General features: G+C 36.1%; 1 pseudogene; it reads right to left on the minus strand.

Annotated features, from left to right (window-relative positions):
- Positions 1–1,727: 1,727 nt before the first annotated feature.
- On the minus strand, positions 1,728–22,559 carry LOC149022655 (subtilisin-like protease SBT4.3; annotated as a pseudogene).
- Between the last annotated feature and the right edge of the window lie 797 nt (positions 22,560–23,356).

Below are 23,356 nucleotides of genomic sequence, written 5' to 3' on the forward strand. Positions count from 1 at the left end.
AGTGAAGGATATTTCCTAACAAGGGGAGTGACACTTTACCCCTTGGGTGAATATGTGATGCAATGAATGAATGTTTCAAGAAATGCAATGCACCAACAAGAAGTCCCAAGGGCCTTCAATAACTCTAATCTTGACTTCAATGAGCTTGCTTGACAACTTTGGAATGTCCTTCAAAGTTGGATGTAGTTGAAAGGCTAGTAATCAATGCTAATTCACCAAATGATAGCTTTGAAAGTTGTAAGGGAGTAATAGCTTAGTAGGCAAGGTAGAGCTTCTTAAATGGGGGTGGTTGGGCTTATAAAGAAGTCATTCAATTGCTTGGCCCAACCTCCAATGGATATAAAATTTCAGTAAAATTTTACTCCAAATGGACGTCTGTCACAGACAAGAGTAGGCAATATAGTAGGATTCATCGTATCCCCTTCTTGATCCATCTCTTTCAATGATTTGACCACAAAACAGAGCGATGACGGTGAATCAGATATGAGAACATCATAGAGAAATCAAACAAAACATAGAAGCGCTCTCTTCTTAGATCTCTGAAAAATTGCAACACAGAAACGAACGGAAAGAGTGGGAGCAACGGGTGGTAGCCATGCCCTAAACCTAGAGAGACCATAGACGTGTTCTGCAAAGTTAATTATTCCTCAGTCCTCACTCTATTACTTTGGTGACAACACCTTATCTAACGCTTTAATTTTATGAGAAGTCGAGTGCAGTCATGGCGGTTCTCTTTTGGGGCTGGACAGTTTGACAAGTGACAACATTAAGTGGTTTCCTTCCTTCAGCGTCCCAAATTTTTGCCAAAACCTAGCAAACCTTCATACCTTAGATGAAACGCAAATATGAAAGAGAGAAAATGAGAAAGAATACCTTATTTAGATTTATTTTTCTTAATTTTATTATTTTTTTACCTGTGATATGTGACTATTTTTCTAGATTCTCTACTAAAATAGCTACCAAAGTTGCTAAATTCTTAAATTTCAAATATAGTCTTTACAAATAAAATGGTAAAGATGTAAATAGGTAATCGAAAACTTGTATTCAATCTGTATTCATTCCCATTTAGAAGAATCTACTTAAGAAAATAACTATCCGATTATCATCCGAATCTGACTGAATCTGTCCGAAAACCGATTAGATATTATCTGAATCCGTCCGAATATAATAGGATGCGGATATGGTATTACCACTATCCGATCCGAATCCGGTCCGTTTACACCCCTATACGTCACAGATAAAAATGCACACTCAACTCCTTGTCCAACACCATTGTCTCACTTATCGGAGTCTAAATTTTAATTGTTGTCTCACCGTATCAAAGTGTTTGTGATTTAGTAGAACTAGAGTTAATAAATCTCATCATAAATAGAACCTCATCATCTTGAGAAACATTCTTTCAAATCTCTAGTTTTATCTAGTTATATTGAGGTGAAAAACAAAGTGATACCTCTATATACTATGTTGATATAAGTAACTGATTATCTTTTTGTTTGCAGCATTGAATGCAACCAAAGAAAGTAGTAGGATTTGGTGTTTGACAATAGATTTCATATGGAATATGATAAATCCCCATGAATAATTCAACCATCTATCATGCACCATCAGATAGATTAGAGAAAACAATTTTTTAAATAAAAAAAAAAAACACTCAGAAGTAGGAACCACTGACACCCAAAAATCATTAAAATATTAGCAAAACATATGTTTCTTACATGAATATGAAGTTAGAAGCTGTTAATTGAGTGAACAACAATCGGACTTCTAATAGTATGAGTGCCATCCAACCACTCAAGTGAAGCAAACGCAGCAGAAGATGCAGGGAATTTGGTCCCAGATACAGTGACGATAAATGATTTAACCTGATTCAAGGACTCGAAATGCAAAATAGTAGGATTAACTGTGACATTAAATATAGAATGGGAAGTGATGGATGTGCTGTATGTGGAGTTTGCTGAGCCAACATTCTTTACTGTCCTTGTAAATTTACGAACAAAAGGCTCATCTTGTTGAAGAAAAGCTGTCATTGCTGGATAATTGAGATCCAGCTCCGTTCCATTAGTTCCTGCTGCTTGACAGGTAGTGTTGTTGTTCCTTGATAAAAGTCTTACCCTCTTGATATCCCAGCCTATATTGCAGAGGAATTTGATGTAATCATCTTCTAAGATTTCATATATCAGACCAGGATTTATAGCTTTCATTGGATCTATATTCCCAGCCCCATATGCAAACTCAGCATCAGGGTTCTTGGTGGCATTCATTGGCAAAGCTATAGAAATTTTATGAGAAAGAAAAGTTGGATTAGAGCTAATAAACAAATACTACAAGCTTATTAATTAATATAGATAGAATGAGGGTATCACCTGTGGTCATGAGTGCAGATTTGATGGCGGAGGGCGACCAATCAGGATGAAAAGATTTAACATAAGCAGCAGCACCAGTAGCATGAGGGCACGCCATGGAGGTTCCAGATAAAATAGCGTACTTCACACTCCTTTTATCATCTTCAACGGTCGATGGTGAAGCAATCAATGAATATGCAGCCAAGATATCTACCCTTGGGGCGCTTATATCTGGCTGTAATTAAGATTAGAGAGGGAGACCTTGTGATGTGAAAGACAGACTAAATAATTCATTGAAGCAACTGTGACCAAGAGAGAGAGAAACCTTGAGAATAGATGGTGTGAGGCCATTTGGTCCACGAGAAGAGAATGAAGCAATTACTGGTGCAGAAGAATCATGTATTGCCTCACTCTTCAAGATGTTTGCAGTGGGGTTTCTATAGGTTAAAAAGTATAAAACCTTAATTAATTGTGCATAGAAAATTATCCTAATAGATCTACAGGTTCCCATAACATCACAGAATATGCAATATTGATCATTAATCCAAACTCATTGACTATTCTGAACTTACTGGGTGGAGTTCATGTAAGCCTTGACTAGAGCACCCCTTTGGAGGATTAAATGTGTTGCAGAAAGAGGAAATGTGTAAGAGTAGTCATCTATTCCATCACTTAGTAGTATTGTCCCTGAAGCACCAGTTCGAAATGGTTCTTCTCCCAGACTGAACTCATCGCATAGCACGATCTTTCCGGTCACATTAGCTAAGCAACCACCCCAACAAAGTCTGAAACAGAAAAGAAAGCAATCTTTGCATGTAATTTGTATGGTAAGCTCTACACACAAGCTACTCCTTCCCTTCTTTTCGTTCTTTTATGACACAATTGTCCCTTTAGATTTGGAGTTAAATAAAAAAAAAATAAATAAATAAAAAGAAGAAGAAGAAGAAGAAGAAGAAGAAGAAGAAGAAGAAGAAGAAGTAATCCAAGCAGTTAGTAACTTCATTACCGTGCATGTTTTTCATCACATGTTGGTGATATTGCATCTTTTCCATATATTAAAGGGCGATTTATTCCATTAGAAGTAAAAGAATTAATTGCATTACCCTGACAACAGAATAAATAAATAAATAAATAACACTTGAATGCGACAATTATGAATCCAAATCATGCAATTTCTTCTAGTATTTTAGCTCCTATCCTTGGGGGAGATATCCAAGGCGTGCCCGTTGAGCTATAGAATTCATCCACGTGTAACATTCTAACTCACCAGTTAGGATGAATCCAATGAGTACTATTAGATTAGAATATTATAAGTGACTGAATCCTATAACTCGTTGAGCACTCATTATGAGACACTTCCAAGGAGTGGATCAAAATTATACTTAAAATAAATCAGAAAATTTCCTTAGTTGTGTAATAAACCATTTAAAATAAAATAAAAGCCACATTCGGCTTATATAGCATGATTTCCTGTTTATGAGACAAATGATCAGATCAGATGATGCTAGTACCTGAGTAAGCCAATAACATCCATACCCTCCCAACCCTATAAGATAAAATTAAGTAGGAAAATTGGTGATCAGAACTGCATAATACTTCTTACCTGGATGACCTCTCCATTCCCAAGAACAACCTTATTAATTATGTGTCGGTCTATAGTGCTTGCTGCAATGAGATAGTATCCAAGGTGCAACACTTGCAGTGAGTTCGCTCCGATCGGACCATCATTTCCTGCACTGTGATGTGAGGATTCCTTTTCGCATGGCATGAAATGCCCCTATTGAAATAGCATCTGCATCTAAGTCCGAAAAAGAACCCCGTCCTAATGAAACCGAGATGATATCCACTCCATCTGCAATGGCATCATCAAAACCTGCCAAGACATCACTCTCAGAGCAACCTCCCAACTTACAAACTTTGTAGGCTGCAATCCTTGCTGACGGTACACCTCCCCTTGCATTCCCTTGTGCCAATCCATAAAATCACACATCATATACTAAGTTACCAGCAGCTGTGGAAGCAGTATGTGTTCCATGTCCATTTGAATCCCTTGTTGAATTATTTTGCTTGGCATAAAATTGAGCACCAATGATCTTGCTAGAAAAAAATTAATTGAAAATTGTTGATGGAGTAAAATATAGATGCTTTTCTTTACTACATATAAGGATACAATATTATATATAATCAACTCAATATTAACAAACTATGAGATCAAGAGATTACTTGTTGCATGTAAAATTATAGCCACCTTCACAGGCTCCCTTCCATTTCAGCGGAGCGCTAAATCCTTTGTCACTAAAACTTTCTTACTCTGGCCATATTCCGTCATCAAGAATGCCAATAATCAGATCACTCTCAACTTTAGGTTTTCTTATCACTGTAGTGGACAAACCAATGAAGTCCCAAGACCTAGTTGTTTGTAATTGGAGAGTTCGACTGGGGAAAACGGATATTACACCTTCTTTGCCTGGCATTATAACAAATATGTTATGATGATGTTGTCAAAAACTAAAATGTAATTTACAAATTAAAGTTCTTTGGTTAATAACTGGCAAGCTTTTCACTCTCTTGTTCATTAAGCTTTGCTGCAAACCCATTGAAACTTCTATGATAGCTTCGCACAAAACTACTTGGTGTTGAGCTGCACAAAAAGGTCGATATATTGGTAAGAATTTTGTAATCTACTTAGGTTAATGCTACTGTAACAAACATTGGATATACATAATTCTATCCTCAAATGAAGCACTTAATAATGAATCAATAAATATGAGGCAAAATATTTTTTAAAATGAAATGAAATAAATAAGGCAACATATTAGAGAATGGCAGTAGGTTAATCAACATAAATATAGTTGAAAACAAAAGCACTTTGAGGAGGAGGGCTATGGAAGGGATTTTGAACAATCATCACATATTTTCTATTGTTGATATTCCCCCCCCCCCCCTTTTCTCACTTTTTTTTTTTTTAATAAGAATCCATTATGTGTGATTAACTGTGTTTTTATTTTTATTTTCTTTTCTTTTCGTTTGATGGATTCTTATACAAGTGGAAGAAAATAAAAAAGTACAGCTAATCAAGTTTTATGGATTGTGATAAAAGAGGGAGAAAGATTTTTTTTTTTTTTTACATATAATCACTTCAATGAATTCTTATTAAAAAAGGGAGAAAGAAAAACAAAATAAAAATAAAGCATTTCTATAAAAGAGGAAGAAAAAATAATAAAAAACAAAAATATACATCCACATATAGATTCCTATGAAAAGAGCAAAAGTGCAAAAAAAAAACAATGAAAAATAAATAATAAATCAAATAGGGTAATTTGGCCAAAATATCAAGGGAAAAAGAGGGTCATAGTTCATATTTTGGGGAGAATTAGAGAAAAAACATTTGAGACGAGAATAAGAGTAAATAGAGAACAAGTACAAGGGAGAGACATAATTTTTCTCATACGATAATAATCAACTCGTCAAAGATTTAGCATCCCAATATGAAGAACAAAGATCACCTACCCACCCAATATCAATAGTGTAGTGCTTGAACATGCATGATGGATTGTGAAAAGCTTTTAGATAAATTATGAAACAATTACCTATCTTCGAGAACTTCTTCCAACATGCTTAGGTGGTTAGATGTAGGAGAATATTCTCCTTCAGGAAGTGCACCCATGTACACTATAAATCTGCACGTGTCAACAATATGAACATGATGATCAGCAACATGATAGAGCTATGAATAGGATTTTATCCATCAAGTGCATAATCTCTATGCTAACTAAGATAAGATGGGATCAATTACCGATCAATTAATCCAACTAGTGCTTAATGATACAACTAATCTCATCAAACGAATATTAGTGATATTCAAGTAATTAGGTTCCAACAATCGTCTAATGATAATATTGCGTGCTATCAATACTTGTATGTAATTCATCATATCAAAATGGTTTGAAGAATTTCCACCCAAAATCAACATAAGAACCATCAATCTAGATAAACATATAAGCTTTTATAGGCTCACTAGTAATAAAAATGAAAGGATAATACTAGAGAAATTCAGATATTACTTGCCTTTCTATCATCTCCAATGGCACCACAAAGAGGGCATATTGCAACAATTAAAATAATTAAAAAAGAGAAAATGAAGGTGCAGGGAAGAAAGCCATTTTTCAAGATATAGTCAATACTCGGTTAGAATGAGCGCAATAGTATTGGGATGAGGAGATCGCTTTTAATAGGCGAGCGGAGTTCATATATGGAACAAAGAATATTCTTTGGTTAGCTAGCTGGTGCATTTACAATCTATTCTATTTTCCCTATTTGAGTTTACCATAGATACTTATTTATTGCCTTCTTTGTCATATTTTCTGTCAACATTATTTGGTTGGCTAGCTGGTGCATTTATAGTCTTTTCTGTTTTCCCTTTTAAGTTTACCGTCTATACCTATTTATTGTTTTCTTGCCATATTTTCTGTCAATCAAATATCATCTTACTATAGGTATACTCCCTAGATGTTAATTATTTATACATCTTATCACTTTTTTTAGTAGTGAAATTAAATTTGTTATAAAAGGATAAGAGGTACAAGATTGTCTAAGGGATCTCACAATCAAGAAGTTGAGTTGGGCCACAATGTAGTGCATGCTATGTCACAATCCTTAGAGCTGGGAAATCACACACAAAACTTAGTTTCCTTAATATAGCAGTAAACACACGATCTTCGAATTTGCCAGCCAGCTCATCCTTTATTTTTTTGGGGTGAATTCAACAACCACATTTTTATCCTCCACAATACACCAGATCCCAATTAAGTGGGCTTACTGTCAAGCCACTTGATTTGTATGTGCAATAGAGACGTTAAGTATTTCATTGTTTTTAATGTAATTTTTTTTTGGAATAAGTTAAGTATTTTAGTTCGTTTTTAATATTATCATTAAGATATATAGCAATACCAATCTGTAACCAAAACTAAATATGAAAACCAAAATCACAAACCAAACTAACCAGGGAGTCAAAATTATGAGTGAGGAGAGAGAATTGAAACTCTGGAGGATTTGGAGGCTCCTAGGGAATCTGCCTTGCTGGTGGTGGGAACATGGCCGGGAGGCAATCCTATGCTAACGCAGCAGGAAATCCAGGTATCGATTCCTTGCCAAGCCCCATCCAAGCTGGATCCTACTGGCAGATTTTTATCCGTCAGCAGCAACAGTGTGAGTGGCAGTAGGAATACTAGCATGAAAAGGTACTTTTATCCATTCCAAAGACAATGGGTAAACCTGTCTCTTTAGATTGATGAACTCATTTTGGATTTGTTGGCCATTATGCTCGAATCTTAGTCGAACTCGACCGGGGGCCAAAGCGAGTGGATGAAGTTTAAGTTGAACAATTAGAACTTGGATCTTCTCAGGTCTTTAGTTTTTTTCAGAAGGTCGTGTACGAAGATGGTATTACAAAGTTTTTACTCTACAATAGAGAGAGAGAGGGGCATGTAGCTCAACAGTGTAAAGAAAAGCCAAAGTTTTTCAGCCGAACTTGGCTACTATTAGTACCTCCACTCCTAATGGAGGTGGGCTTCTAGGGACGGTGGATGGTGTGCTGGAAAATTCAGAAATTGAAACTCCTCTTGGTTTGCCGACTGTTGAGGAGGTAGGACCCAATGGAGTTGCTACTTTGGTGGACTCTATGGAAAGAGACGTAAATCCTGCAATTCAAAATAAATAATTATCAACTTAGTGCGGTTGGGGAAGATACGATCTCTTGAGTAAGCCATTTTTCAGCAAGGTGAGTATCGGGCCATGGCCTGAAATGTAATTAGAGAGAAAATATATAGATTTAAATTGGATATATACTAAAATTGGATACAGATCTTAAAGGAAAGGGATAATTACTGTTGCCCCCCTGTAGTTTGATTTTATTACTAATAAAACCACCTGTTTTACGAAATTACTGTTGCCCCCCTTACTTATAACGGTGTTAAGTAGCCGTTTAGTTTGAATATGTAATGTCTAATTTGCCCTTCATTAAAATTAAGAAATCAAAAGACAATGCTATCCCATTTATAAAAACCAAATTAAATGTCAATTTTACCATAAACTTCATTTATTTTGAATTAATGAAATGGGAAAAATCCAAATCCGATTTGGTTTCCTGCCTTCACTAAGCTTCATTTATTTTGAATTAAAGAAATGAGCAAAATCCAAATCCAATTTGGTTTCCCACCTTCACTAAACTTCATTTATTTTGAAAATGTATTAGGTGATATTCAGTTTCCAATTTGAGTTGAATTCGATTTTCCTTCCTCTTCAGTTTCTATTTGAATTTTATTCAATCATTCTTTCTTTATTTGGTGTTTTTTTTTTTAGAATAAAACGCATTTTACTTATGTTTTTTCTCCACAGTTAATTAAGGGTACTACCATGAACTTGACAAAAGGGTATGTAAGAGATAATTATAAGGGTATTTTTGGGGTTTTTGAGAAAATATAAAGATGCCACGTCATCAGTAAACTAACGGAACTTAACGGTAGGGGGACAATAGTAATTGTAGACAAAGTTAAATGTTGGATTAGTAATTTTGAAAAGTATAGGGGGATACAATGGTAATAAAATCAAAGTACGGGGGCCAATAGTAATTATCCCTAATTATTATGGTGGCTACTGTGGTTGTCATTATAATGGACCGGTATATAAGAAGTTACCTTAGGAGGGAACCATATAGACTAGATGGGTTGACGTGGATTTCTTGGGACCCAACATATGATTGGTAGCACCAACCGTACGTGTCGTGACCCAACAAGAATGAGCAAAAAATCATTCATACCTTGGTTCATTTGTTGTGTTCGAGGGGGCTCTTACAAGACAACACATTAGTATTGGTTGAGGAACAAGTGAGGATGTTCTTACATCGTGTTAGACATTATATTAAGAATTCAACTCTGAAGCACAATTTTGGGCATTCTAGTGAGACAATTAGTTGACACTTTAATAAAGTCTTAGACACAATGATGAAACTGTACCCATTGCTTCTAAAACCCCCTAGTCTCACCACACATCCAAAGATAGCTAGAGAATTGTAAAAGCTTCTACCTATTCTTTAAAGATTGTGTTGGAATTAGCCATCTGTCATGTATCAAGAAATTGTATGTAGCCATGATACTCCTCAACAAAGAATGAAATTAAGCCCTTTTGGTAATTCAATTATGTCCAGCTATGAAAAGCTTGGTCATAAAGCCTCCTAGTTAGCCATCTTATTGAGGCTTTTGATCAGCCACTTTATAAAGGCTCTTAGTCAGCCATCGTACTAAGGATTCTGATCAGCCACCTAATTAAGGCTCCTAGTTAGCCATCTTAATAAGGCTTCTAATCGACCACTTTATTAAGGCTTTTGATAATGATCAGCCATCTTATTAAGGCTTTTGATTAGCAATCTTGTTGAGGCTTCTGATCAGCCATCGTATTGAAGCTTCTGATCGGCCATCTTACAATGGCTCCTAGTCAGCCATCTTGTTAAGGCTTTTGATCAACCATCTTACAAGTCAACCATTTTGCTAAGGCTCTTGACCAGCCATCTTACCAAAGCATTTAGTTGGCAATCCCACAAAGACCTTCGATCAGCCATTCATCTAAGGAAATTAATTGGTTAGACCAACCATCCTATTAAGGCTCTCAATTAGCCATACCGTCAAAAAGACTCAAAAAACTTCTCAGGAAGCATGGGTCTTCGTTGAACAATAAGAAGTTTCGTGATAGAAAGGGTCATATTACACAAAACACTTTAGCTGCATGCGACCATGGTAAAAAATTTACATATATACTTGTTGGTTCGGAAGGGTCTACATCTGATTCGCATTTTAAATAATGCTATTCATAGAGATGGAGATGGAAAATTAGTGGTTCTAGCTGGTAAATACTATATTGCGGATGTTGCTTTTGCCAACTAGAGAGGTTTTTTGATGCCATATCAGAATGTTAGGTACCATCTCAAGGAATGGAAGAGGGGAAATCAAAGACCCAAAATTGCAAAGGAGTTGTTTAACTTAAGGCACACAAGGTTGCGCTATGTCATAGAAGGTGCTTTTAGTTGGTTGAAGAAACGTTTTAAGATATTGGCGAATCAAACAGAGTTTCCATACAGAACTCAAGTAAAGATTGTCATAGTTTGTGTATTGCTTTACAACCACATTTTGAACCACAACACTCTTGAAGAAGAGGAGGAATGGCTTGCTGGGAGGGGATGCAGGAGTTAGGGATCACAACAGGTTCCTCTTCTGCACCTCACACGGGTGAAGATGAGGAAGATGGTGAGTCTAATGAAAATGAAGGCAATGATGATGACTCATTTAATGTAGAATCATTTCAAAATGACCTAGAAGAACAATTGTGGAATGCATATACAACAAAAATTTATGATGATGAAGACATAGAATTGGAGACTAACAATGAGTCAGAATGAGATGATAAAGTATTAACATTTTATGTTTAAAATGAACTGCATTAATTTAAATGTATGTCTTTGAGTTAGAAGTTCCTTTTTTAGCTTTCATTTTATCTAAAATTTTGTAGTATTATTTCAAGTTCGTCACAATATGATTAATTTTAATGTTAAAATTGCATCCCTTTTTAGAATGTGTGGATTTACTATCAACATCATACATTTTTTATAGACCTGTAACTCTACTATATATGATCATCATTTTGGTATTAAATACATCATACACTATTTTTCACTACCATCTATTTCAGGGTGTCAACGTCTAGTGTAAATGATGTAAGAGCTTCTTACTTGAAGTATAAAAACACGAGATGCAGTTGTGGGAAAGTGGAAGCAGTAAGAATTTTTGTGTCATCCAGGCATCCTAATAGGTTGTACCAAGGGTGTGAAGACTTTCCTAATGGATGCTCTTTTTTCTGTTGGTGTGAGCCAATTGGACAACATTCCCCACCCTCAGAAACATTCAATGGTATGCAGATACAACAACAATAAATGGATGTGAAAGATGTGTTGAAGTCTCAAAAGAAGAATGTGCAATAGTTGAAAATTTTAGTTCAAGATATGGCCATAGTTAAACTATTACAAATAGGACAATTTCTTGTGTGTTGTGTGATCCTATTTATAATTGCTAGGCTTGGTTAGGGATTTGTGCTCTAGAAATGGATGTATTTTGTTACTTTAACAGCTGTTTTGTCGTCATATATACTCAACCGTTTAGTTGTTTCTTAATTATGTGGTATTCTTTTTCTCATACATAATCAAATTAGGGTATGGATGTTGGCGCTAGCATCATATCATAATATTTGTACCAGATGGACCCTGGAAATGTGTCACAGTCACGAGACAACAACATAGCCTCATGGCCAATGGGGATCTCTCTCTCTCTCTCTCTCTCTCTCTCCCGATGGAGTTGTTCATAGAAATCCATAGCAATGGTAGAGGTGGAGACAACGCACTGAAGAAAAAACATTGGATGGAAATTAGTAGAAGGATACATGAAATGTATGGCAAACATTATGATTGTGAACAATGCTACAATCATTTTCGTATTTGGAGAACTAGACTCTGTCCACTTTCTGACTTATAGAAGTGAAGTGGTCTAGGATGGAAAGTGTAAAACCCAACCCTAACCTTGACCCGGAAACCTTGTTATTTGTAGGTCCAGTGACCCGAAGTAAAGTAAGAAGTCAGCTTTGGGCCATCCCAGTGGAGGACTTGGTGTCTGGCTTTGAATCCATGAGAGTTGATGATGAGGTTCTATTTATGGAAACTGAATCTTGATGAAGATCGGATTAGTTGATGGACTTGGAGTGCTCTCTATCATGGTTTGAAGGCATTTCTACCTATTACGTAAGTCACTTGATATGTGTGCAAAACCCCTTTAGGATTGGATTTGATCCGGGTCTTCAATTCCCTGTTTAGGAGTTGTTGGGCTGATTGGTCGATCGATTGGTCGACTGGACCAGTCGACCAATCCACTCGACCAATGGGTGCTGTCTTTGGCAATTAGGTCTTGCTTGCTCTATTTAAGTCCAATCTCGAGTCTTCTTCGTATTTTTTGCCTCCAAACTCTTTGGAACGAACCAAAGACCTCTGCAAGTCATCTCCCTTGCATCCTTGGTGTTTTTCTTGACGGATCTTCGTCAAAACTCTTCCTTTTGCATCAAAGGTATGTCTACACTCTCTTCTTCTTCTCCATCTCTGTTTTTCTTTCCTTTTTGAGTTGAGATAGTAGAGGGGATGCTGCATTCTCTGTTGCAAACATCTCTGCTGCATTTTGAAGGAATCATGATCAAACCATGATCTAGTCTTTGTTTATCTTTTGATTTGAATTCTGATCTCCTTAGATCTACTATATTGATCATGTTAGTAGTCAATTGCTGTGTTTTCTTTTCATGATCCATGATCTATCAATCTCTAGTTGTTTCTCTTCTACCATACCATGTTTTCTTCATGAATCATGATAGTTACATATATGGTAGGTTTTGTTTCCTTATTTAGATTTATGCTCTTAGGTCTATTTTCTTGAAGATCTAAGTATGCCTTTCATGATACCTTTATCTGAATCAATGATTCATTCTCCTATTGTTCTTGTCTTTGATTTCTATCTTGAATTCTTCAAGAACCATGATTGATCTAATTATGGTAACTTTATGTTTCCTAATTTGTATCTTGATGACTTGATTTGATTATTGTTTTGAGGTCTCCCATATGTTAGGATACTACTAATGTAGTTTACCCCTTGATTAGTACCCTTTTGAACCACCAAATTCGGATTTTATATCTTAAAACTCTGATTTTATAGGCTACTATCTGCATTGGTCAACTGATTGGTCGACTGGGGCAGTAGACCAATCCAATCGACCAATGAGTACAGCAACTCCGAATTGGTCTGTTTTGGATGTTTTGGTATCTTTTCATTAGGGATCTTTCCTAATATGTTGTATACACTTGTTTAGGACCTTCTTCTCAAGTTTGTCAAGATCTTACTTGATTTCTTAGGATTCCTTTGCAAGTTATAAAAGGTAAGGATGGTTACTTCTTTAACAACATAAATTGCATATCTTAGTTTCTATATTTGAATCTTGTTAAGTTATTTCTTTAATTAGATTCTTATAATGTTATACTACTGTGGTACTGTCTTGATATTAGTAGCATTACTTATTTATATTGAATTGACTCATGTATGATTTACTTACTAGTTATATACAAGTTGATTGTAATTATTGATTTCTTTCCATATATGAAGTTACCATATATGTGATGTTATGAATTGATGCTTGTGTATGCTTAAGTATGGTTTGGAAAGGAGAGGTGTCCTTTTGACACTTCGTCCTTGGACTACTACGGGAATATTATGGGATGTTTCGGAGATGCCCTCTGGACACCTTCCTAAAGCTGTTGGATGACATATTTAGGACTGTCTAGTAGTGTTTGGCTAGGATGTCCCGTTATGTCGGACCCTAATCGGAGGGAGTATTGAGACCGAACGACCCGTGGTAGCAATGGGGATTCATGGGTGCTCAAGACCGGTAACCAACCCGTGAGAGGACAGGGAATCACATTGTGGGGGCCATTTACTGGTAGGGTTGCATATGGATAGACTTGGGCTCACGGGCGCTCAAGACCGGTAACCAACCCGTGAGGGGACGTGAGAGCTTCCCGTTTACCATATGTGGATGACCAATAGGGTTGATGAGTCCGTAGTCAGGGACTATGAGGACTCTAGTGTGAAGGATACCGGAAAGGATCGTCGGGGACGAGGAATGGACGTATCTGGATCCGACTTGATGTAACTAAGTAGAAGACTTGCATTTGGCTAGGCTTTCCACCGACATGCGCCGGTACTTAGACCAATGGTGATGTGAGAGAGTGGTGACCTATACCCCTAGCCATGGAATGTCCCGAGGGATGCCGGACCCATTACCAACTGATGATTAGTGATTGAGACCTTCCTAAAGAAGTACGGTGCTATGACTTAAAGCATGTCTGCCAATAGAGACCAGCATATGTAGAGTTAGATTCATACATTCATTGTTTGTCTCATACCATATTGCATTTCTGTTTGTTCTGAAATCCTGCCATTTATGTTATTATGGATTTAATCGCCTTTTGCGAGTTTCTTTGAAACTCATTCCTTTATTGTACAATGTTTGTTAGACTATTCTACGGGTTCGAATATCATGACGGCCCGTATGAAGAAGCGCAAGGAGAAGAGGCATATCTCCAGGAAGGTGATTGCGGTTACGACAATTACACTGAAGATCCCGCGAGTGGTTATGCTCCGTACGATGCTTAGTCCGACCTTAGAGTGGAAGCGCCCTTGTGCCGTTTATGAGATTCATACTTATAGGGATATTGTCTATAAAATTGAGAACAATTTAGTTACCCTTTGTACCTGCTATTGGGATTAGATTCTATCCTGCTTATTCTCTTTTAGAACTACTTTTCCGCTGGTTGTAGAGTGGGATTTCGCCTCACTTTACTTATTTGATTTAGACACTCTGATTATATTTAGTACTCTGATTTATATATGATTCATTCTTTCCTTATTTGGATCTATGGTTTATCTTTCGCACTTTTATTATTATTGTTCATGATTATGTTATTGTTTGTGGGAGGTTGATTACTCGATACCTGATCTTCGGGCTGTGGATCACACTCTCGGGTATGCCAGATAGGGTACCGGCTGGGAGGATGTGACAGAAAGTGAAATGAGATTTGATGCTGGCCCTCAGTTCTGGAGTGAAGTCAAGGTAACAGTATATGTTCAGAAACTATCATTTGTCAATTTCAATACTTTGTGGTAGCTTCTAAGTTGTAATTTTTAATTTAAAATTATAGAAAAAATAGCAGAAGTATTGGAAGGAGCATTCCGTGCATCGCATTCACCTAGACATTGCTGCAACATTAGGCAACAAGATTGCAACTGGTCATGAGGCTGCAACTGTTGCAGATTTTATGATGACTCATCATTCAGTGTGCTTTAAGCCAATGAGCAAAACACCCCATTGAATGGGATTGGGATTGACAATTTGGGTTTTGATCTTGATGCCAATGCAACTGAAATATCATGTAACCAAACTACACAAGAGGAAGGTAGCAGTAGATCTCGAGGTAGACCATGGGATGATGATGGCTCTGGACAGCCTAAGAAGAATAAGAAAGGAGCTGAAAAAGTTGAGTTTGTTGAAGGAGATCTCTGGTGCTTTGAGAGATTTGGTCAAGCATGCGGGAAAGAAAAGAGAGGAAAAAAAGGATAAAGAAGAACTTATCTCGTGAGACAATTAATGCAATAATAGAGCTTGACTTGGAGACCTGCCTCCTTGCGAAAGATGTCTTTACAAAAAATAGCCAGCTAGGGAATGCACTACTAACCGAGAAAGAGGAGGATAGGGCATCTATTATCAAGTTTTACTTACATAGATATACTTGATGATGTCAAGATATGTTTCTACTGTCTTTCATGCATTTGTCATTACATTCACTTGAAATATGTATTATTTGTGATTTTCTTTTGAATTCAGGTATCCTCTTTGGTGAATAGCAAACTAACAAGTGTTGGACATGAAGCTTCAATTGGACATTTGGCTATGTGTGAAGCATCTTTTCACATGTCACAAGCACCAAGGGATCTCAATGTTGGCAGAGAAAGAGGATGATGTAGCTCATATTATTAAGTTCTTCTTGATAATATGCTACTTGAGTACTTTGGACAATTCATACTGGTTATTTATTTATTTATGAACAAGTGGTATTTAGATTTGGTGCTTCATTGAATTTGGAACAATTGGTATTTTGATTTCATAGTTTGTTTGAACTATGGTTGTGTAAATTCATTGAGGCACGAATGGAGTTTTAAGAGTTGTATAGTTCTACTTAGTATGTATTTGTAGATTTATAAATGGTAGGACCTCTCACTCTTCCATTTGCATTTCTCTTTCTCCCCCTCCCCTTCACTTGAATACACTACATGCAGGTTACTACAGGTCATTTTCTAGTCCTAACTCTTCCTTTTCTAAAGTGTGTAATGACTTGAAAGGTAAAGAGACTTGAAAGGTGGCCATTGAAATTGTAGCACCCATTGAACTCATAGACTTTCCTAGGGTTAAATCTGTATGTTTGAAAGTTACAATGTTACAATGACATAAGATCACTTGAACTCATAGACTTTCCTAGGGTTAAATCTGTATGTTTGAACGTTACAATGACATAAGATTACCTGTCACTTGCAGGATTATATCTATACCAAAAGGGCTTGATCAGTGGTTCCAACTGAGGCCTACATTGTTACAACTAAGTTGTAAGTGCAGTCTAAAGCTTCTTACGATTGGAATTGATAAAATCTGATATGCTTGATTACTGGACAAGTCTTTGCACATTGTGAAATGGTTGCAGTTGCAAGATGGATTGCCAAACTTGCGACTCCTTGTCTTTGTAAAGCCCTAGAGAAACATCCAGATTATGAGATCAAGGTAAAATCTTGTCGTGGTACCCTTTGATGGTTCTCCTCTTATCCATGCATGTTGGATGTTAAACAAGTACCCGTTTGGAGCTGTAATCAAACATACTATAGTTATTAAATTCCTATTCTGGTTTGAGTTGACAGTTCATACTACTTTTTGGCTGTAGATAATGAGAGTTAACTTGTTCAAATATAATCTGAGAGTTAACTTGTTTTTTTACCTTTATATACATGTTGCATTTACAAAAGGTGTGTCGTCCAACAATTTCTGATGAGACTGAGGTGTTGCTGTTGCAATCATATTAGTTGTTCCAGTAGTCCCAGGTGAACTTGGGTCAGGTTTTTTGAAGCTTAGATACCATCAAGATGACATTTTGTGGTTAACTAATTTCAGAAGAAACAAAGAAAGCTTGGATGATTCTAACTGTTTCATTGTTTGGTTTTTGCTGTTGGTATTCCTTTTTGCATCTCTATCATATCTGAAAGCTCTTACGATTGGAATTGATAGAATCTGATATGCTTGATTACTACACGGGTCTCCATATACAAAGAAGAGTTTGATTCATCCCCGGTCTTAAGCAAAGCTATCATATTTGGATATGGTCCAATTAGGCCTTGGATATCTATAGCTCACTGGTATGTATCAATGATTCTACTTTCAAATTAATTAGTTTGGGATAACGTCAATATAGATATGGAGTTCAAGGACTAATTACTAATTTATAAACTTGCATTTCATATTCATGTTTCTCAATGTTACTAATCATCCTAATAGGTTGATGTGGCACTTCGATTTGATGATAAGCTTGGCTTGTGTGTTTGCCTTCATCACTAATGGGTGGCCATTGATGATCTATAAGATAGGAGTGATGGAATGGATCAAGCTCTGGTTGATGCCATGGTTAGGTTGTCATTTTTGGGTGTTCTTGACCTCTTCAGTATCAGGATTCTCTAAATGATTTTATTTTTTTCCAAGTTATCAGGGAAGTTGTTAATCTATTTCTGTAGTTAAGAGATTGATCATGGGAAGGAGAGCCATCTTGAAACCCAAACCCATAACGCAAATGTTAAGAAATCTAACACATACGCAGCGGATAATCACCAAGAAAGATAAAGAAGAAAGAAACAAGAGACAAGACACAGGGTTTTACTTGGTTCGGTCAGAGACCTACGTCCAAGGATGACTTGAGCACTCACCAAGCTCATGCAATCGTAGAATAACAGAGAAGGATTACAACCCTAAGATCAGTGACAATAACCTATACAAAGGACAAGAAAGATAATAACCAAGACCAGGAATAATCACACCTGAAACCACAGATGAAACCCAACTTCAATCTTCCTTCGAGCGCCAAACTGAAAGCAACACAGAAGTACTTTCACGCTCCAACAGCAATAGCTGTTTATCCACCTTTGCAAGAGTCAATCGCACAGCCAAAGATCAAAGGAACAACAACCAATCCAAGCTTCTTGCAGACAGGATGAACAAGAACTCCAGAGAACTGAGAACGAGAGCAAGAGAGGAGAGAGAGAGAGAGAGAGAGATCTGATCATATGAGGATTAAATCCCTAAACCCCCAAATACATACCATGCAATAAATACAAGTGCAATTACCCTCTTACCCCTCAAACAAAACCATAAGACATAGTCTATCCTAACACATGTAGAAAGACCACACTGCCCCTGTTACATATTACATTCTCCATCTTGACTCTGTTATTTTGCCGATGCATAAACTTGAGAGTAACACAACCCATCAAATAAATATAAAACAATGTAAAGCAAATTATAGAGATAATAATTTCAATGAGTTTAAGGCAGACTCAAACTTATTAACAGGTACAACTTTAGTCATAATGTCTGTAGGGTTAATAGAAGTATCTATCTTACATATATCAATTAAACCCTTAGCAATTATATCTATAATGAAATGCAACTTTACATCAACATGCTTTGTTCATTCATGAAACACACTGTTCCTAGCAAGACACAAAGCACTCTGGGAATCACAATAAACAAGAGAATGCAAGTCATGAAAACCAAGCTCCCCAAGAAGCCCCTTAAGCTACATGCATTCCTTCACAGCCTCAGACAAGGCAATGTACTCAGCCTTAGTGGTTGAAAGTGCCACCAAATGTTGGAGTGTGGACTTTCAACTCACCAGATTCCCACCAAGAGTAAACAAGTATCAAGTTATGGATCTTCTCTTATCCAAATCAGAGGCAAAACCAGAGTCACAATATCCAATAATGCCTAACTTGTTAGTACAAGAATTATCATGAATACTTTTATAAGATGCAGAATTTTTCAGATATCTCAACAACCACATAACTGCATCCCAATGTGAATCACATGGCCTACTCATGTATCTATAAATAAGACCAACAGAGTATGCTATATCAGGCCTACAACAAACCATAGAATACATGAGACTACCAACACATTCTTGATATGGTTTATCAGTTACAGCAGCATTATAATCCATTCTAAGCTTGAAATGAACACCAAGGGGAGTATTAATAGTTCTAATATTATCATGTCCAAACTTGTTAACAAGTTTATGAATATAACCTACCTGAGACAAGGTCAAAACACTACTAGGCCTATCCCTATGAATATCAATGCCAAGAATCCTTTTAGCAGCCCCTAAATCTTTCATTTCAAATTCAGATTTCAACATAAACTTAAGTTTACAAATCTGAGATTTATCCTTTGATGCAATAAGCATGTCATCAACATAAAGTAAAAGATAAATGAAAGAATTAGTGCTAAACTCACAATAATAAACACAATTATTATAAGAGCTTCTCTTGTAACTATTCTAAAGCATGAATTCATCAAATCTTTTATACCATTGCCTAGGTGATTGTTTTAAGCCATACAATGACTTTAATAAATAACAGACCTTAGTCTCACTCCTTTCACAACAAAGCCCTCAAGCTGTACCATATATATGTTCATCTAACTTACCATTCAAGAATGCAGTTTTGGAGAGCAGCCAGGGCAAGAAGAACTCTAATAGAAGTATGTTTCACAACAGGTGAAAACACTTCATTATAATCAATTCCCTTAACTTGAGAATACCCCTTAGCTACTAATCTTGCCTTATACCTAGGTTGTTCTACACCAGGAATACCAGCCTTAAATTTATAAACCCACTTACAACCAATTAGTTTCTTTCCTTTGGGTCTATCTACAAGAGTCCAAGTCTGATTTTTCATTAAAGATTCCATTTCATCTTCCATGGCAACAAGCCAAAGCTTGCTGTCCCCACATTCAAGAGACTCTTTATAGGTTCTAGGCTCACATCCCTCAAGCTGGTCAGCTACATTAAGAGCATAAGAAATCAGATATGGACTAGCATTAGATTCACACATATTAGCATATCTAGAAGGCCTCTTAATATCTCTTTTAGACCTATCTCTAGCCAATAAATAACCATATAAAGGATCCTCATCTTTAAGCTCTTCTTTAACATCTAAAGAACCACTACCAGCTTCTAGATCATCATCCTCAACCTTAGGATCAGATTCATCAATCTCAGTTTCAGATTTATCCTCTAACTCCACCTCAAATATGGTCTTGTCTAGATCATGGGAGTTAGATCTAACACTTGATGAATCAACTTTCAGAAATTCAAGTTCATTGATTTTAATATCTCTACTAATTGCAATCTTCTTATCTTGTAAACACCAAAGCCTATATCCTTTAACACCTAAAGGATACCCTAGGAAGACACACTTCCTACCCCAAGGCTCAAGTTTACCCTTGTTTTGATGAACAAAACAAACACAACCAAAAGGTTTCAACAGATTGTAATCAGTATGCACTTTACTCCACCTAAAATCAGTTGTTTCAAAGTCAACAGAGGAACAAGGAGATTTGTTAATGACATAACAAGCTGTACTAGCAGCTTCAGCCCAAAATTTCTTACTTAGGCCAGATTCAATCAACATGCATCTAACTCTATCCATGATTGTCCTATTCATCCTCTCAGCCACTCCATTCTGCTGAGGAGTATAGATGCATGTTCTATGTCTAGTAATACCATGTTCCTTACAAAAAATCAGAAACTTTTCATTCACAAATTCAAGACTATTATCAGTTCTAAGTTTCTTGATTTTCAACCAAAACTTTCCACTCTTGAAACTTATCAAAGACAACTGATTTATCCCTAAGAAAATATAGCCAAGTCTTTCTAGAGTAATCATCAATAATAGACAAGAAATATTGGACACCAGAAAGAGACAAAGGTACATTTGGACTTCCCCATAAATCAGAATGTATATATTCAAGCACATGAGAGGTCTTACATGAATAATGGGGGAATTTAATCTTATGGAGCTTACCCATGGCACACACATCACAAAAAGTCAAAGGGCTAAATTTCTTAAGACTTATTTGACCACTTTTATACAAGTGTCCAAGCCCCTTACTACTTATATGACCCAATCTCCTATGCCAAAGCTCCACCTCACTAAGAACTCCGCTAGAGACTGATGCAGACCCTAAAACCACACTTCCATTCAAGAAGTATAAACCATTCTTCAAATCAGTAGTTAGAGTTACACTACTACCCCTTATAACCCTAAGAGAACCATCCCTAGAGGTGTAATGAAAACCCCTAGTATCAAGCTGACTCAAGGACAGCAGGTTTCTCCTAAGTCCAGGTACATGTCTCACCTTTTCTAGATCTCTAATAGTCTCATCATTCAATTTAAGTCTAATTGATCCAATCCCCACAACATCACAAGCATGATCATTATCCATTAATACTTTACGACCTCTATTGGACTCAAAAGTGATAAACCACTTATTTCTAGGAGTCATATGAAAAGTACAACCTGAATCTAAGATCCAAGCATCATGATCACTACAAGGGGAAACCACTAGTGCATCACTAGTCGCATCAACTACATGTGTAGCTTCCATTCTCTCATTTCCATTCTCATTTTACAACTTTTGAAGTCTCTCTCTACAATACTTTCTAATACGTCCTTCTTTCTTACAATAATAACAAACCCTCTTATTATTATTAAATTTTCCATTAAAATTTTGATTTGCACTTACATTATCATTCTTTGCAACAAACTTCTTCTTTTTCTTATTATTATTATTGAACTTCTTCTTAGTTTCATACATGCTTCTATTTTCAGAATTAACATACAAACCCTCACTAACATGCTTTACCTTCCTCTCAGTTTTTAATTCTATATCCCTAATTTTCAATGCTTCCATCACATCATCAAGGGTTATAGACATTCTACCATATTTAATAGCATTCTTAACACCAACATGAGAATCAGGCAAAGATTTCAATAATAGGACAGCAAGGGTATTATCAGATAACTCTTCATCTAAATCAGCCAAATCACATTACAATTTATAAAAGTTCTCTACATTATCAGTTAAAGACTTAGAAGCATCCATTTTGAAACTAAATAATTGTTCTTTCAATAATGTAACATTTGGTATAGAAGCAGCCATATATAGTTGTTCAAGTTTAAGCCAAACCTGGGTTGCAGTCTTACACTCTCTTACCCTTCTCATCACGGTGTTACTCAAGTGCAAAATGATAATGCTATAGCACATATCTTGCATATCTTTCTTTTCTTCATCAGTCATGGTCAAGGAGATCTCTTTATCAGTCTTTAAAGCCTTATGGCATTTGTTTTGAACAAGAATAGCATGCATCCTATTCTTCCATACCATATAGTCTTCCTTACCATAAAATTTCTCCAACACATACCGGGTTGGGGCCATGACAAAAGACTATACAAGAATATACAGTCAGATTATATTTAACTAAGTAAACCAATAACACACTTGATATTATATACTAAATAAATTTCAGAATTTAAATAAACAGTTTCTGAAATATATAGTAAGTCAATATCAGATTTGAGACAAGAGAATAGATAACAGAATCTATAAGGCTATAACAGAATATTACACTTCAATAATAATAAACAAAGTTGTTAACAGTAAGTGACAATACAAATCAGAAATCTTAACACTATATGCAATTAATAATCTGAGAATCAAGACTTGATTAATATCAGATTATAAACATGAAATAATTATCAATTTCATATAAACAACATGCATATCATAAAAGCCCCAAATTATATACAAGCAACCCTAATGGCCGAACCACCGTACAGTTAATGAGCCAAAATAAATTGCAAAATCAAGTCAATAATTAGGGAATTTATATACAATCTACTCCACACATTCAATTACATAAAAGCCCTAAATCAATTTTAGCAAAACCCTAGATTAGGGTTTCGGTTTGAGGTTAGGGTTACCAGAAATTGAAACCGAAATGGGAGATTTGTATCATCAGCAATTGCATATAGTATGATAAAATCTAACAGAAAAGTGTATGAATAGAGTAACCTAGGTTAATCAAGAGTTAACAGATCCAGCCAAGAACAGAAACGATGGCTCTGATGCCTAAACTGTTAAGAAATCTAACACATACGCAGCGGATAATCACCAAGAAAGATTAAGAAGAAAGAAACAAGAGACAAGACACAGGGTTTTACTTGGTTCGGTCA

The sequence above is a fragment of the Hakea prostrata genome, chromosome 3 (genome assembly GCF_041222555.1).
Source record: "Hakea prostrata isolate BN-2017 chromosome 3, UWA_Hpros_2, whole genome shotgun sequence".
Lineage (NCBI taxonomy): Eukaryota > Viridiplantae > Streptophyta > Magnoliopsida > Proteales > Proteaceae > Hakea > Hakea prostrata.